We start from the raw sequence: 15,284 nt of genomic DNA, 5'->3' as shown, positions 1-15,284 counted from the left end.
GTACTCCAGAAGTATGACTTGTGCAAACTTTACTCTGGACATTTTCCAGCGAGCTCCCGAATAAAATCTCCTGAACATAATTACATACAGTGTGAACGTCGCACCTCGTCTTCCAGAGCATTCCCTCTGTGTGTGCTGTTAATAGGTGCTAGCTTTTACTTTTTTGCTGACCTGTTTGTTGATCTGCACTTGGACAATTGTGGTTTGAATACATATGTACATATGATTCAAATATAAAGTGTGTTAACTGGGCTCCTCATCATTCTGAGAATGCTGTAAACGAAATACATTCATTCCCACAGTGTACTTTGTATATCACATCCTACCTTGTGTGCGATCTAGAAGGATGATCCTTTGCACCCCTCACAATTCCAGCAGTGAGAGCACATCTCCAGCATGAAGTCTCAAACTGTAGAAGTCTGGACCAAAAGCATGTCGGCACATGCATCTGAACTAACCTTAAAGCTGCCGTCGGCAGGTTTTCAAAATTCCGAGTCTAAAGTCGGAAAATTCGAACTGATACAACTTTCAGGTCCCTCCCCCAACCTCTAACAAGCTCCGAATCGCCCCCCCCAAACCCCTCCCCCTCTGTGGACGAGGTTGTGCACGTGAGTTCACACCAGTGTGAGCGCACACAAGCTGCGGGCAGACTCACGCTCAGCAGCGTGTGCACAAGCTGTGATTGACAGGTAGGATTCCTCCACCCTAACTTGATTGGTTAAAAACAGCCGGGAGCGCTCGATTTTTGCAAGCATGATTACAGGCTTCAGAGGGAGCTACAGATTTCGTTATTTTTCCTAAACAGCCTATTTAATATTCTACTTCCAGAATCCCATGACAGTTCAAGCTAATATGACTAAAAAAAAAGTTGCCGACCGCAGCTTTAAGTGTTCATGTGTGAAAACTGCTATACATTAAATGTCTTGCTCTTGATAATATCTATACTTGTAAGTATTAAGTGACAGCTGAAGGTCATTTCAACACAGACATGAACAGTTCTCATGAAAAGGTCAAAGGTTAAATAGGTTACCAGAACACATTGCACCATAAGACAGATGTATGATTTACACACTCCAACGCCTACTTTATTACCACAAATGACTGTTGCATGTGAAACCACTGTTCAAACAAAATTGGCGATTTGCATAAAAAAGCATAATAACCATGACAGTATATGGATTGAATACATGGCCTGCTTTGAAACAAAAAAGCATTGCTGAAATCTACATCTGAAAAGGAAACCCTTCCCTCTTCTCTGTGTCATATTTTACAGCCTGTTGTGTCTCCTTTCTTGATCTAATTTGCTAAAAGCAAGCAGTTTCAAGTGTGTTGTGAAATGTAAAAAATGAGGCAGGGACGTGGAGCGGCTCCAGAGGAAACACAGAAGTATGAAGTGTTTGGGAGGGGTAATTGCAAACAGACAACAGGCAAAGAAAATAAGTTTGTCCAAACACATTTATCAGTGCAGATGGTGCGTGTATTTACTGAGAATCATAACCATTACTCAAGAATAACCTTTCACACAGTACATTTTGTTTCATTGTGGAGCTTTTTAGGAGTCCGAAAATAACGTTATCCTCTCAGCACGTCAGCCTGATATACTTTTCATATGGTAAGAGGCTTTGCACGTTTTTATGACTGGTTTGAGGAAGAACAGCCATCAGGTCTTCATCCGCCATCATTTCAATTACCTCCTAACATGTACTGCTGAAAAAAGGAAGCTCTCTTAGCAATAAGACAGGATATCATACATTTTGGAATTACGTTATGAAGGGCATTTCCATGTCTATTAGTTTTGTTAGGTTTTAAGTTCCTGGTTAGTCTTTAGTTTTTGCCATGTTTTCCTTAGTTTCTATTGCCCTGCCATCAGCTTCACTCACGTCACCTGTGTTTCTCCCCTCAGCTACACTCACCCACCAATCACCCTCCTCAGTATTTAGTTTCCAGGTTTTCTCATGCAATTACAGCTCAGCCGTGCTTTGTGTTGTATTTTGGAATAAATCAAGTGTTTTTCTTTGAAATATCTGCATCCGGGTCCTTCTTCACCATGACACAACCCAACGTGACAGGCATGCTCCGATTCACCCCTTTTCATATCCCCGCTTCCTCCTCTCTGATGTTCACTCACTATATATGTGAGCTGATGTCTCTGGGAAGCCAATTAAAAGCTTCCCTGTGGCTAGGCTGCACATGATAAAAGTGCATAACGTGATACATCCTGAATATATTCATCCTCATAATTCACCTGTGGAAGTCATGATGTTGCTGATCAAAGGTTGTTGGGCCTTGAATGTGTTTGCATCTAACTTATCTGGTTCAGTGGCTCAAATGAAGCTCAAGAACAAGAAGTGGGATGTTAATCCCTGTGGCCAGAAAATTACATAGAAATGTACTCTTATCTGCTGACTCCGGCATACATTCCCATTCAATATTCCTTTGAATGTAGTCTGGACATTCAAACAAATTTAAACAGCAGAATTTTTCTTCCTGTTCTCTCACCAGTATGGAGTTCAAAGTGTCACTGATTTTAACATAAAAAGTATAAAAAGACATCCCAACTCAATTTTTTTTTAAAAATAAATAAAAAAATAAATCCACTTCTAATACAAATGTATTTTTCTTGAGAATTAATCTATTTCAAGCTCCCTCTGAATGCACAAGCGTATTAATAGCCTGTCTGCTATGTGTCACTCAATAGAGAGCACAGCTCACACACAGCAGACAACCAGGGTTGGAAAAGTAACCAAATATGGCCTACACAAGAACAAAATAGTTTCCACAGTGATAAACTCACTGTCATGTACAAATACTTGTCTTATTATTCAAACCACTTTTATGATCATTTTAAGGCCTTCGCTGTCAGTTCAGTGTGCAACTGACCTGGGACAAAACTACACAGCTGGGCCATCAGTAATATGCCGTTCCCAGGGTGGGCCTCCAGGTATGACTGCCTTTCACACATTTGCATTGTTTCATATACAGTAGATACATTGAATACTTTAAATGACGTTTTGGGCTTTTGAAATTTCCAGCAAGTCAAAAGCCAAAAGACTTGTCGATTCTCAGATCACAATATTTCTATGGACAATCATGGGAGAAGGACAGAAAAAAAAAAAAAAAAGTTTTAAGGCCTTTTATTTTCTCATCACGAAAGGACTGAATACTTTAAGTGCAAGAATATGGTTTATTCTTAAACCTTCAGACCCTTTGGCTTTCAAAATGTAAGTATTTTTTTTAACTTTGAGACCACACAGCATGTCAAACTACATATCTGGCAGATAAAAATAAAGCAAATCCTTAAGAGATGTGGACTGGCATATTGACACGACTTATAAGGACAACCCTATGATGGAGCACCAGTTATCAGTAGCAAGAACTCTGGGTTCAGGCTTGTTTTAAAGGGACATTATGTAATTTCTTCCCCCATCTAGTGGTGCAATTTTATTTTGCAAAGTTGAATGAATTTGCTCTCTAGCGCCTCACGTTTTCAAATGTGCGCTGCAACTTCTTGAACTACGGCAAGCGGAATGTGTCAAGATTCAAGAAGCTATAGCTTCAGACTCAAGGTCCATACAAACAAAAAGAAATCAAGACACACAGTACAAAGGATTACATAACACACATACAACAACACTATAAATACAGATGACAGATAACATGTCAGATAACATAACATCTCCTTTGGTGTGCAAGCAATGCAATTAGTCATATTCCGGGAGTTACCGGAAGTGACGTCGACGCAGCGTTAGCATTAGCAGCGTTAGCAATAGGAGCATTAGCAGCGGTAAATAAACTCCCGGTAAACTTACAAACTTTCTAATGCCTTGTTTTGTGAATTAAGAGCCTATGTATACTACGGCAGAAGTTTGATAACAATCAATGCATTATTAGTGGGATCATTTACGAGATAAAATCTATTTAACATTTTTTTTTTTTTTTTTTTTTTTTAAACTTTATTAGTAAATCAACAAAATAACAGTTTACAAATGTGAGCATAATGCCAAAAAGAAGATAGCCAGGGGGAGCATAGGAATAATAATAAAAAGAAGAAGATGATGCACTTACAAAAAGAAAGCTAATGAACACAAAGACATATGTGCCAAGGAATAAAATCTATTTAGCATTAGCGGCTGTAATAAGCCATTTGGCGGAAATGACGTCACAATGACGTCATTTCCGCTTGTAGGCCTGGTGGGGAAATCGCGATTCGAAGTGCTTTATGTCCCTTTGTCGTTTTTCATAGACCAGAAGGACATGGCAGCCTCCATAGAGCTTACCTGCTCTATGTAGATACAGACAAGTTATTCTTCACTCAGGAGGATAAGTGAGATTTTTGACAGAGATCATTTTACACCAATGAGGACTAACTTATGAATGAATATGTTGATTTGAGCTAATAAATGACTTCATTTATTACATAGTGTCCCTTTAAACTAGTGGCAAAGCGGGCCTTTTATTTCCATTGTAAACTGCCTCAGTTTTGTTTTTGTTTACATTGTTTGAGCAGTTTGAGAAGGTGAATGCTTCTCTCCTCTTGTGCAAAAGTATACATATTTATGTCTGATGCTCATCAAAAAAATTATGTATGACGGAGCATCAAGAGAACTGCAAATGTAGCAGCTGTAGTCTGGTTGCGTGTATAATGAACACTGATGGCCAGAATATAGGATCTGCACCTTAATGCCTATAAGAGTGAGCAGACACACAGGCACAAGCTCTCCCTCAGCAACATCACACGCACCACCCACGTTCTGGGCTTTTTAAAAGAAATATACATATATAATAAAAAATCAAATGTACACACTAAAATGTGCCATTAGCTATTAATTCTGCATTTCAAAATTAAATTAAGAACAAAAACCAACAATGAACAACAAACAATACAAAATATTCAAGGTGACTGTTTAAATAAAATAAAATAAAAATGTTTTTCCTATGTGCACCTTTGACATGTATAACACACTCATACTGTGGATATCCCTCTAATGCAGACCATATAGAATTAACAGCTTTAACAATTTAATAACAAATGCAATGACAAACCTATAAGAGCAGGGGGACACAGTGAGCAGACACACAGGTACAAGCTCTCCCTCAGCAACTGCTATGGGTCAGAACAGGGGCGTCGAGAGACCTGGTCATTCGGGGCTTCAGCCCCGAATCTCTCTGGACTGACAGAGACCAATAAAAGAAGCGGGAGAGTATTTATTTTATGTTTGCATCGGTAAAGTTTAATGTTCCTGTTGCATTTAAATGCACCGCACAGTTCATATGACCCCACGTGGGGAGTGCCTCAACAGCCAATCAGGGGCTACGCAGGCCACGTTCAGCCTCTCAGCTCCAAGGTGAACTGCAGGCGCGCGATTTTTACGTTATTTTCTGACCTTAACCAAAGAAGTAAAGCGCAGCTACTTGTGAAAAGGACAGGAAAAGGAGAAAAATCCCGAGTTACACTGAAAGAAAGTCAGAGCACATACCGATTGGAAGTCCGGAGACAAGTACGTCGGTAAGACGAGTCAGTTATCAAAATAAAGGCTTGTTAACGCTTACCGTCATCCATGCTAATGCTAGCTCTGTGTCTAACAGGCTAACATTCACCTGTCACCTGTAGAGCCGCTGCAAGCTCCGATATCGGCGTACTTTGAAATACAGAGAGCAACGGTGAGAAACTTGTCTTTGAGGCTATTTTTCTGTTGTTTCTCGGTGTGCTAAAGAAAGTTGTGGTGATATAAAAGTCTATGAGAGTGAACTGAGGTTGTTAATGGTGTGATATTTTGGAACTTGTGTGTATTGAGTCTTTTATTTTATCCCGATATATATAGACATATATTTAAGGGGAAGTTGTTTTGTTTTCCTAATGCCAATTTAAAAGGAAAAAGAGAGCAATTTGATATGTCATGATGAATGTAAAAGAATATTTCGCTAGAATCGTCCTGTTGATTAAAAGCCAACAAGGCTTTTTTAATTAACACCCCCTTTTTTAATTTTTTTTCCCGGGGGAGAAACCCCGGACCCCCGTTAAAAATTATTTTCATGTATGGGCTACAGCCTCGAATGTTTGCTCAAGCTACAGACGCCCCTGGGTCAGAAAATATGCAAATGAGGTCCAACTCGGACCAAACAGGTAAAAATGACTTTTTTATGACTAATGGCGCTTTTCCACTAGCTCGCTTTGGCTCGGCGCGCCATTGCGTGTTTCCACAAGCACGCAGTACCTGCAACTGGGTAGATTTTCCGTATCACCTCAGCCCTGATTCCAAGCGGGCCGAAGCGTTACTAAAACGTGACGTCAGCCGACTGCCTTCCACTGATTGGCCGATGAGTGTTGTCACTTTTCAATACTGTTTGGTCTGGCAGCCAGGAGTCTTCTCTGGCTCTCTTCTCTTGCCTTCTGTGCGACAAAAAGCCACAGGGTGAGCAGCAACACGAGCGCCTCGATGTCCTCCATGCTATCCTCCTCGTATGTTGTTGTCGTTGTTCTGGTCGCGCTGCTGTGTTACGACGACCCCGCCCACGTCGAGGAGGCACGAAGTGTAATGGAAACACAACCAAACCGAGCCGTGCCGAGCGAGTGGAAAAGCGCCATAAAACACACCAAAACATTAAAGACAACCTGACGCTACATTTACTGGACGTTTTCAACTAAACAAACAACTTTTAAACACGCTAGCTTAATTTAATGACAGAGAGCATCCCAACACAGCTTACCATCCGCACCTCCCACGTTAATTATTTCAAAAAGGGAATGGTCTATATATCTAGAAAATAATGACCTGCCCGGAATGTCAGCTTGTGTTCTCTGGGAAGTGGGAAAAGCAGTTATGAGAGGCAAAATAATCTCTTTTTCAAATAAGAAAAAGAGGGAAAGTTCAAGAATATCAGATTTAGAACTCAGGATTAAATCATTAGAAGTTGTCTACAGTGCCTCCAAAGAGGAACACATACTGAATGAATTAAGAAAAGCTAAACTTGAACTAAATGAAATTATTGATAAACAAACAGTTCCTGATACAAAGACTTCGCTTGGAGAATTTTGAGCATGGCAATAAATCTGGAAGGTTCCTAGCAAATCAATTAAAGATAAACAAAGAGAAAACAACAACCACTTTTGTTCGGGATTCGGAAGGAAATATTACCCATGACCCTGATGTAATCAACAATGCTTTTAGGGACTTCTATAAAACCTTATATTAATTCCAAAATTATCCAATTCAATTCAGTTTTATTTATATAGCGCCAAATACAACAAATGTCATCTCAAGGCACTTAAATAGTATAGTCCAATTCAAGCCAATTGGAATTCAACTCATTGTAATCATAATTATTTACAAAATAATCCAATTCATTCATATAGAGCCAATTCAAAAACAAATTTCCTAGCTAAGGAAACCAACAGATTGCATCGAAACTTGTCTTCAGTCCAATCTCCCGTCCTGAGCGTGCCTGAGGTGACTGTGGAAAGGAACGACTCCCTTTTAACAGGAAGAAACCTCTGGCAGAACTCAGACTCAGAAGCCTTCCTGAATATTTTGAAAATAATTATGATTACAATGAATTGAATTCCAATTAGCTTGAATTGGACTTTATTATTTAAGTGCCTTGAGATGAGATTTGTTGTATTTGGCGCTATATAAATAAAAATTAATTGAATATGAAGATGAAAGAAGGCAGTCCTAGAAACCTGTTTTATATGTGCGTCAAATTGTAATGACCAGATCAGAAAACCCGATAATTCAACCAGACAAGCTTAGTGACAAAAGGTTTATTAGATCCAAGGTGTAATCCTGTAAATTGGAGGTAATCCTTCAAAAAGAAGTTGATCCGCGATGGTCAGATTCCGCTCCTGGATGCTGAGAACAGGGCTAGACAAGTCAGTCAGGGGTTATCCAAAAACAGGTATTTTCCTGAGGATCCACGAAGGTCTTCTAGAAGCAGAGGGTTTTAATCCACAAAACAAACTCAGGCGACAGGCAATGGTCAGGACAGTAGATCAAAAAGGCAAGGTAGCGAGGTGAGGCTAGATATCTGCTGGCTGTGAGGCTTGCGATAATCTGGCAGGGAACTCTGGTTGGAAGGAGCTGATATAGGCAGAGACCAGAGTGAGAGACGGCAATCATTAATCAGGCACAGGTGAACATCATGAGAGCAATTAGTGGCAGAGCAAGGAGCAGACCAGGAAATGAGCAGATTCCAGGCTGCAACATTACACAAATGATAAATTCTGGTCAAAAATAACTCCAAGGTTCCTCACAGTAGTACGAGAAGCCAAGAAAATACCATCTAGAGTAACTATATAGCTAGACAATTTCTCCCTAGAGCGCTCAGGTCCAAAGATAACAACTTCAGTTTTGTTTGAATTTAGAAGCAGACAGTTCTGAGTCATCCAGGTCTTTATGTCTTTAAGAAATGCTTGTAGTCTGACCAACCTATTGGGTTCATCTGGTTTTATAGATAAGTACAGCTGAGTTTCATCAGCATAGCAATGGAAATTTATGCCATGCTGTCTAATAATGTTACCTAATGGAAGCATGTATAAAGTGAAAAGAATTGGTCCAAGCACAGAACCCTGAGGAACTCCATGACTTACTCTGGTGTGTGAGGAAGATTCTTCATTTACAAGAACAAACTGAAATCTATCAGATAAATATGACTTAAACCAGCCTAATGCAGTTCCTTTAATCCCAATAACATGTTCAAGTCTCTGTAATAAGATACTGTGATCGACCGTATCAAATGCAGCACTGAGATCCAACAGGACAAGCACAGACACAAGTCCGCTATCAGAGGCTAAGAGGAGATCATTGGTACTTTCACCAGTGCTGTTTCTGTGCTATGATACATCACTGATAATAGTTGGAAGGACTCCATCAATCTTCTCTCTGATAGAAACAATTTTATTGATAAAGAAGCTCATGAAATCATCACTGCTGAGAGTTAAAGGAATACCTGGCTCAACCGAGCTCGAACTCTTTGTCAGACTGGCTACAGTGCTGAAAAGAAACCTGGGATTATTCTTATTCTCTTCTATCAATGATGAATATTAAGCAGTTCTAGCTTTATGAAGGGCTTTCTTATACGTTATTAAACTATCTTTACAGACTAATTGAGACTCTTCTAAATTAGAGGAACGCCACAGTCTCTCCAGCTTTCTTGCAGTCTGCTTTAAAGCACGCAGCTGTGAATTATACCAAGGAGCCAACCTCTTCTGACTGATTACCTTCCTTTTCAGAGGGGCAACATTGTCCAGTGCTGTACGCATTGAAACTATAGTGCTGTCAACAAGAGAGTCAAGTGTTGCTGGAGTAAAGTTTAGGTAGTCGTCCTCTGTCATATCTCCACATGGCAGTGAAGAAAAGGATGATGGAATTAATTCTTTAAATCTGGTTACAGCATCCTCTGATAGACACCTTCTATATGTAAATTTCTTCTCAGAAACTGTATAGTCAAGTAATGTAAACTCAAAGGTTATCAAAAAATGGTCAGATAAGACAGGGTTATGAGGGAACACTGTTAACTGTTCACTCTCAATGCCATAAGTCAGAACAAGATCAAGGGTGTGATTAAGACAGTGAGTCGCTCTGTGAACACTGAGAAAATCCAATAGTCTAATATAGAATTAAAGTTCATATTCAGGCTATCATTTTCAACATCTACATGAATATTAAAGTCACCCACTACAATGACTTTATCTGTACTCAGCACTAACTGGGATAAAAACTCTGAGAATTCAGACAGAAACTCAGAATAAGTGCCAGGTGGACAATACACAACAACAAACACAAGAGGTTTCTGTGATTTCCACTTTGGGTGGGAAAAACTGAGAATCAGAGATTCAAAAGAGCTCAAACTAATCTTAGGTCTGGGACTGATTAGTAACCCTGATCTGAAAATAGCTGCCACTCCTCCTCCTCTGCCTGTGGTTCGAGGAACGTGAACATTTAAACAGACAGAGGGAGTTGATTCATTAATGCTAACATGATCCTCCTGCTGCAGCCAGGTTTCTGTAAGACAAAATATATCAATATGATGATCACAAATCAACTCATTCACTAACAGAGACTTCGAAAGGAGGGATCTGATATTCAGCAAACCACATTTAATAGTTTGATGTTTTTGTTCAGTTAAAGTTTTTGTTTTAATTTTTTTTTGCACAAGATGATTTGCTCCTTTTGTGTTAATTGATTGGGGGGGTAGCAGCAGGTGGGAATCTGCAGAGAAGCGTCTAAGACTACAAGACAGACAGAAACATAGATAAGTTTCTTAGTAACATCAAATTTCCAAAATTACAACTCGAACTGGCCACGGCTCTGGATTCACCGCTCTCAAAAGGAGAACTCCATGAAGCCCTTCAACATATGCCTAGTAATAAAGCCCCAGGACCAGATGGTTTTCCAGCTGAGTTCTACAAAGAATTTTGGATAGGGATGCACCGATACCATTTTTTTAAAACCGAAACGATACCGATACTTGGATCTGAGTACTTGCCGATACCGAGTACCGATGCCGATACTTCTACCACAAAAAAATTTAATGAATTGGAAGACAGGTTTTGGTCTCACTAGCCCAGTGGTTCCCAAACTTTTTGTGCCCAAGGCACACCAAAGGACAAGTAAAAATCTCAAGGCACACCTTTTGTGCAAAATAGCCCTTATAACACATGTTATCACTCATATCATGTAAAATATCTGTAAATGTGCATTATTATTTACTAATGCCAAATACAGTGTGACAAGACAACTATTACTTATGAAATATTTATTAACGAAATATTTAAAAAATTAATTTGAAACTTTATCAAATTAGGCTTCATCAAAGCAGCAACAGTCATTTAAACCAGACAAGTCACAAAATTAAAAGTGAGGCAAAGGAAATTCAGCACAGAGAACTGTCAGTGCAAGGATGCTGCATTGTCCATGGTCCTAAACTACAATTTATCAATGCAACATTTCAGCAATCAGGGAAACATGTGCTATTGTAAATATTTTGCCTACTTACAAATTAGTGAGTCGGGGCGCGCAGGTTTCTTTAATCCTCGGTGGTACTGAGCAGAGGGCCACTCGCAAGTCTTGTTCAACAGAGAGCCGTGCCCTCCTGTTGTTCTTCGTGTGAACCAGAGTAGAGAACGCCAACTCACACAGGCAGGTAGTGGAGAAAAGAAGAAGGTGCTCAATCGCGTGGTGGGAGATGCTTAGGTAGTCCGATGCAGAAGAATTAGCTAACTAGCAATTAAGTTACCATTAGCTAACTAGCAGTTAAGTTAGCATTAGCTAACTTCTCCAACAGGACGCACTCGGGCTGAGGATTGCATACACCCCCGGTCCAACTGAAGCCATAAGACGGTAACTTTCATGATACTGTCAGCTGACAGTTTTTTTTTCCTCTTTTCTTTCGGTGGTGGGTTGTCGGCAGTCTCTGCACTGGTGGTTGGTGGTTTGCTCCGCACAAGAAAGCGCTCTTTCTCTGTTTTCATGTTGTCCTTCAGCCTTTGATGTGTCACAGTCTCATAATTCCCACCTGCGCAACTGCGTTTACAGCGAAATATGGGTTCTCTGAGGATTTTTTTTTTTTTAATAATTTTTTAGGGAATAGAGTTTTCCTCTGTATTTATGAAATGAGTACATACAAAGTACTAATATAGTAAATAAGATAAAAATATTTTTGTGTAGTTGTATATTCCACACCAGGACTTGGACACCCTCTGATCGCGGTCTTCATGGTATCGGTTAACTTTAACGAGTACGAGTAGGAGTATGTTAGAACAGTATCGGCCCGATACCCAATACCAGTATCGGTATCGGTGCATCCCTAATTTTGGACTGTCTTATTTGCAGCATTAAACAAATTCGGGTTTGGGTCGTACTTCATCAACTGGATAAGGATATTAAATAGCTCCCCAAATGCATGTGTCAGGATAAATGATCAAACTTCTCAAAGCTTCGGTCTGCAGAGAGGTACCAGACAGGGTTACCACTTTCACCCTCGCTTTTTGCCATCTTCATCGAACCTTTAGAAGCTGCTATCAGACAAGAAAGAAATATTAAAGGAATCCATCCCAAAAATATTGAACATAAAATAAGTCTTTATGCTGATGATGTATTACTTTTCCTTCTCTCACTCACACGATCACACTCATACATAAATTCTCAGCACTTTCAGACTACTCTATCAACTGGTCTAAGACCACAGTTCTGCCCATCAACTGTAGTTTCAAGAATATACCTGCGATCACTTTACAGTCAGGAAATATTAGATATTTAGTGTAGCGTTATTGGGTATTTATATACGTATTAAATATAAGGATTTATGAGATGTTCTTACAGTCTCAAATAAACCTTACCTCGAATTCAGGGCACCACCTACCTAGGTTTTAACTTAATTTAAGTCACAGTCAGGGAGGAAAACTGTTCAAAATCTTACGATCCTGGTATGTTAAATTAATCTTTCAATTAATAATCAGTCTCATATCTCGCTACTTTCGTGAAGTTCTCGTTTGGTTGGACAGACATTACGTAAAGAAAGCATACACAATCTGTGATTATAACATATATATAGATATATGAACTATTTATTAAAATGTTCATTAAATCAATTAAAGCTGTGGTTAGATGATCGAATCTTCTGAGTGTCAGTGGGTCCGTTGCTTCTCTGATGAAGTGAACTTAAGTTCACAGAAGATTAATAAAAGGTTGCTTGGAGTTGGCTTTCTGGGTAGGAAAACTTCATTCTGTTCTTATCTTTGTTCGGGTCTTTCTTTCTCGTCTCCGGGGTCTCACTGGGTTCTGGAGGGTTTTCTCCGGTCGTCCGCTGCATCGTTATCCTGACGTCCTTCCGCTCTCTCCTGAGATTATGGGAAAACTCCCAAACTCTGGTGAGCACTTCTCTTCTGCTCAAACCATCTCCAAAACTCTCTGAGCAGCTGTTCTCTGCTCAAATCTCCTTCTGAAACTCTGGGTTGGAACCCTTCTGAAACAAGAGGCAAGAAGCAAGAGGCAAGACGCCTGAAGCGAGCCAGCAAACGAGAGAACTAGAGAGAGTGTTTTTCGCGGGCTCCGGGTTTTGACTCTCGGAGGCGGGGCTTACACTACTTTTTCAGCCAATGATATGCTTGAACTGTAGTGAGTGTCTGCCTGGGTGTCTGTGTAAGGTGATCTGTGCTATATGGGGATTTCTGGATAGAACAAAGAAAACTCTTATTTCTCCATTACTCCATCTCATAGAACATTTGTCTCGGTGATTCTGAAAACACCACATCTTGTTAAGATATGCAGATTAAAGATATAACATAGACTTGCAATATAAAGACATCAAAATAACACACATGATAAAGACAATTATGACTTCAAAATTCAGATGGATATCTATAAAATCGTGACACATGAATAGCGAACCACACAATGTTAATCTTCTGTGTTAACAATGGGGACACCAAACAAATACCAAATAGATACCGAAGGGACATCGTTAGAAGTTAATAGTTGCATATATCTTGTCCATTTTACTGAGTCCTCTGGGATTTAAATGTTCAACTAATCAACACTGCAGACCACTAGGGGGCAATGTGGTTCCATCAGGCAGGTTGGGCATTTTCCAACAAGTTTGTTTCTTCGTCAATATTTAAGCCAGAATCGTACAAATTGTCTCTATATGCGTCTTGTGATCAAGCTGGAAACCTGAAAGAAATTGTACACGGTTATCAAACACATTTAATATAGTTTTAAGATTCGACTAAAAGTGAGTCTTATGAAGTCTTCTCAGTTCGTATGTAGCCATCTGGGGTCCGTTTCACGTAGCAGGTTCAACCAACTCTGAGTCTATTCCTGATCTCTGAGTTGATCTACTCTGAGATAGAAAACCCTGAGTTTTCGGTTCCACAAACGCTGATTTGAGTGAGGTTAATAAACTCTGAGTAAGTTCACCTTGAGTTTAGCGCGTGCACCACAACTTTAAAAAGCCAGCATCAATGGAGAAGAGGAGGGGCTACGTTTTTCACCAACCTCGAATTGGAAATCTTAATGCGCTCATACGGCGAGTTTCAATACGTTTTTAGAAATAAGTGCAACACCGCTGCAGCAGCAAAAGTGTAAGTTTAAATGTAGACCTTTGCAATCACAATAATATTACAGGGAAACTGCTTGAATGGTAGCCCATTCATTTATTTCATTTAGGTGCAATCCCGCAGGGGAGAAGCGCTCTTGGCAGCAGTTTAAGATGAAATATAAAAACATTGTTCAAACAGGTGAGACCTCGGCATGGAGGTACCTCATTTTGATCATGTTTTACACTGTAATATAAATATTAAGTGGCTATTTGACTGTGCAGTTATTTTATTCCCAACATAATGCTGTTTTCACACACATAAACTATGTCTTCTCATCTATACCATCCATCCATCCATCATCTATACACCGCTGAATCCGTCAGTCGGGTCGCGGGGGGGCTGGAGCCTATCCCAGCGGTCAATGGGCAAGAGGCGGGGTACACCCTGGACAGGCCGCCAGTCCATCACAGGGCCACACAGAGACAAACGAGACAAACAACCATGCACACTCACAGTCACTCCGAAGGACAATTTAGAGTCATCATCTATACCATGTTCTGTTAAATAATTAAGCCTATTTAAACTAACACAGACTTCTACTCAGCCAACAGAAAGAAGGCAGATGCCCATAAAACGGGTGGTGGCCACCACCTCTAACGGGAGGGCAGTGGCTGAGGGAATCCCCGGAGGGAATCCACCCCCAAGACACGAGTGCCTTTATAAAATATAATAGGCCTATATGTCTTTTTTAAGCCTATTCATACAAATATTTATTTGTCTTTTTTTTCTTTTGTCCCAACACATTCTGATGGTGCCGCTCAAAAAGATAATTGTCTGTAAATGCAAAAATCTATGCGCGGTCTGATAACCATCTCCGACGAATATTTATTTCTCTGCGCAATAATGCTGCACCTTCATCCATGGGATCATTGTCAAAAGGACATGTTGGTGAAAAAGTCGCCTCCTACTGTGCCTAATGGACTTCTAGAAGTAGAAGAACTCGCTCTGCTGACTGAATGAATGAGGAAATCAAATGGCGTGTGTGTCTGAAAGAGGGCGGAGACAGAAAGAAACTCAAGGTTTCTTGAATAAAACCTGGTCCCGACCAGGTTAGGTTCAGAGAGTCTGTTACTCCGGTAACTGACCGAGAGGTTAAGTTACCTCTCTTTGTGAAACAGGCTACAGTTACCCCTCTTTCTCGGGGTTGAGTTACCTCCCTTTGTGAAACGGAAAACTCTGGGTTTCC

The sequence above is a fragment of the Odontesthes bonariensis genome, chromosome 23 (genome assembly GCF_027942865.1).
Source record: "Odontesthes bonariensis isolate fOdoBon6 chromosome 23, fOdoBon6.hap1, whole genome shotgun sequence".
NCBI classification, from domain to species: Eukaryota; Metazoa; Chordata; class Actinopteri; order Atheriniformes; family Atherinopsidae; genus Odontesthes; species Odontesthes bonariensis.
This window is presented reverse-complemented; position numbering follows the sequence as displayed.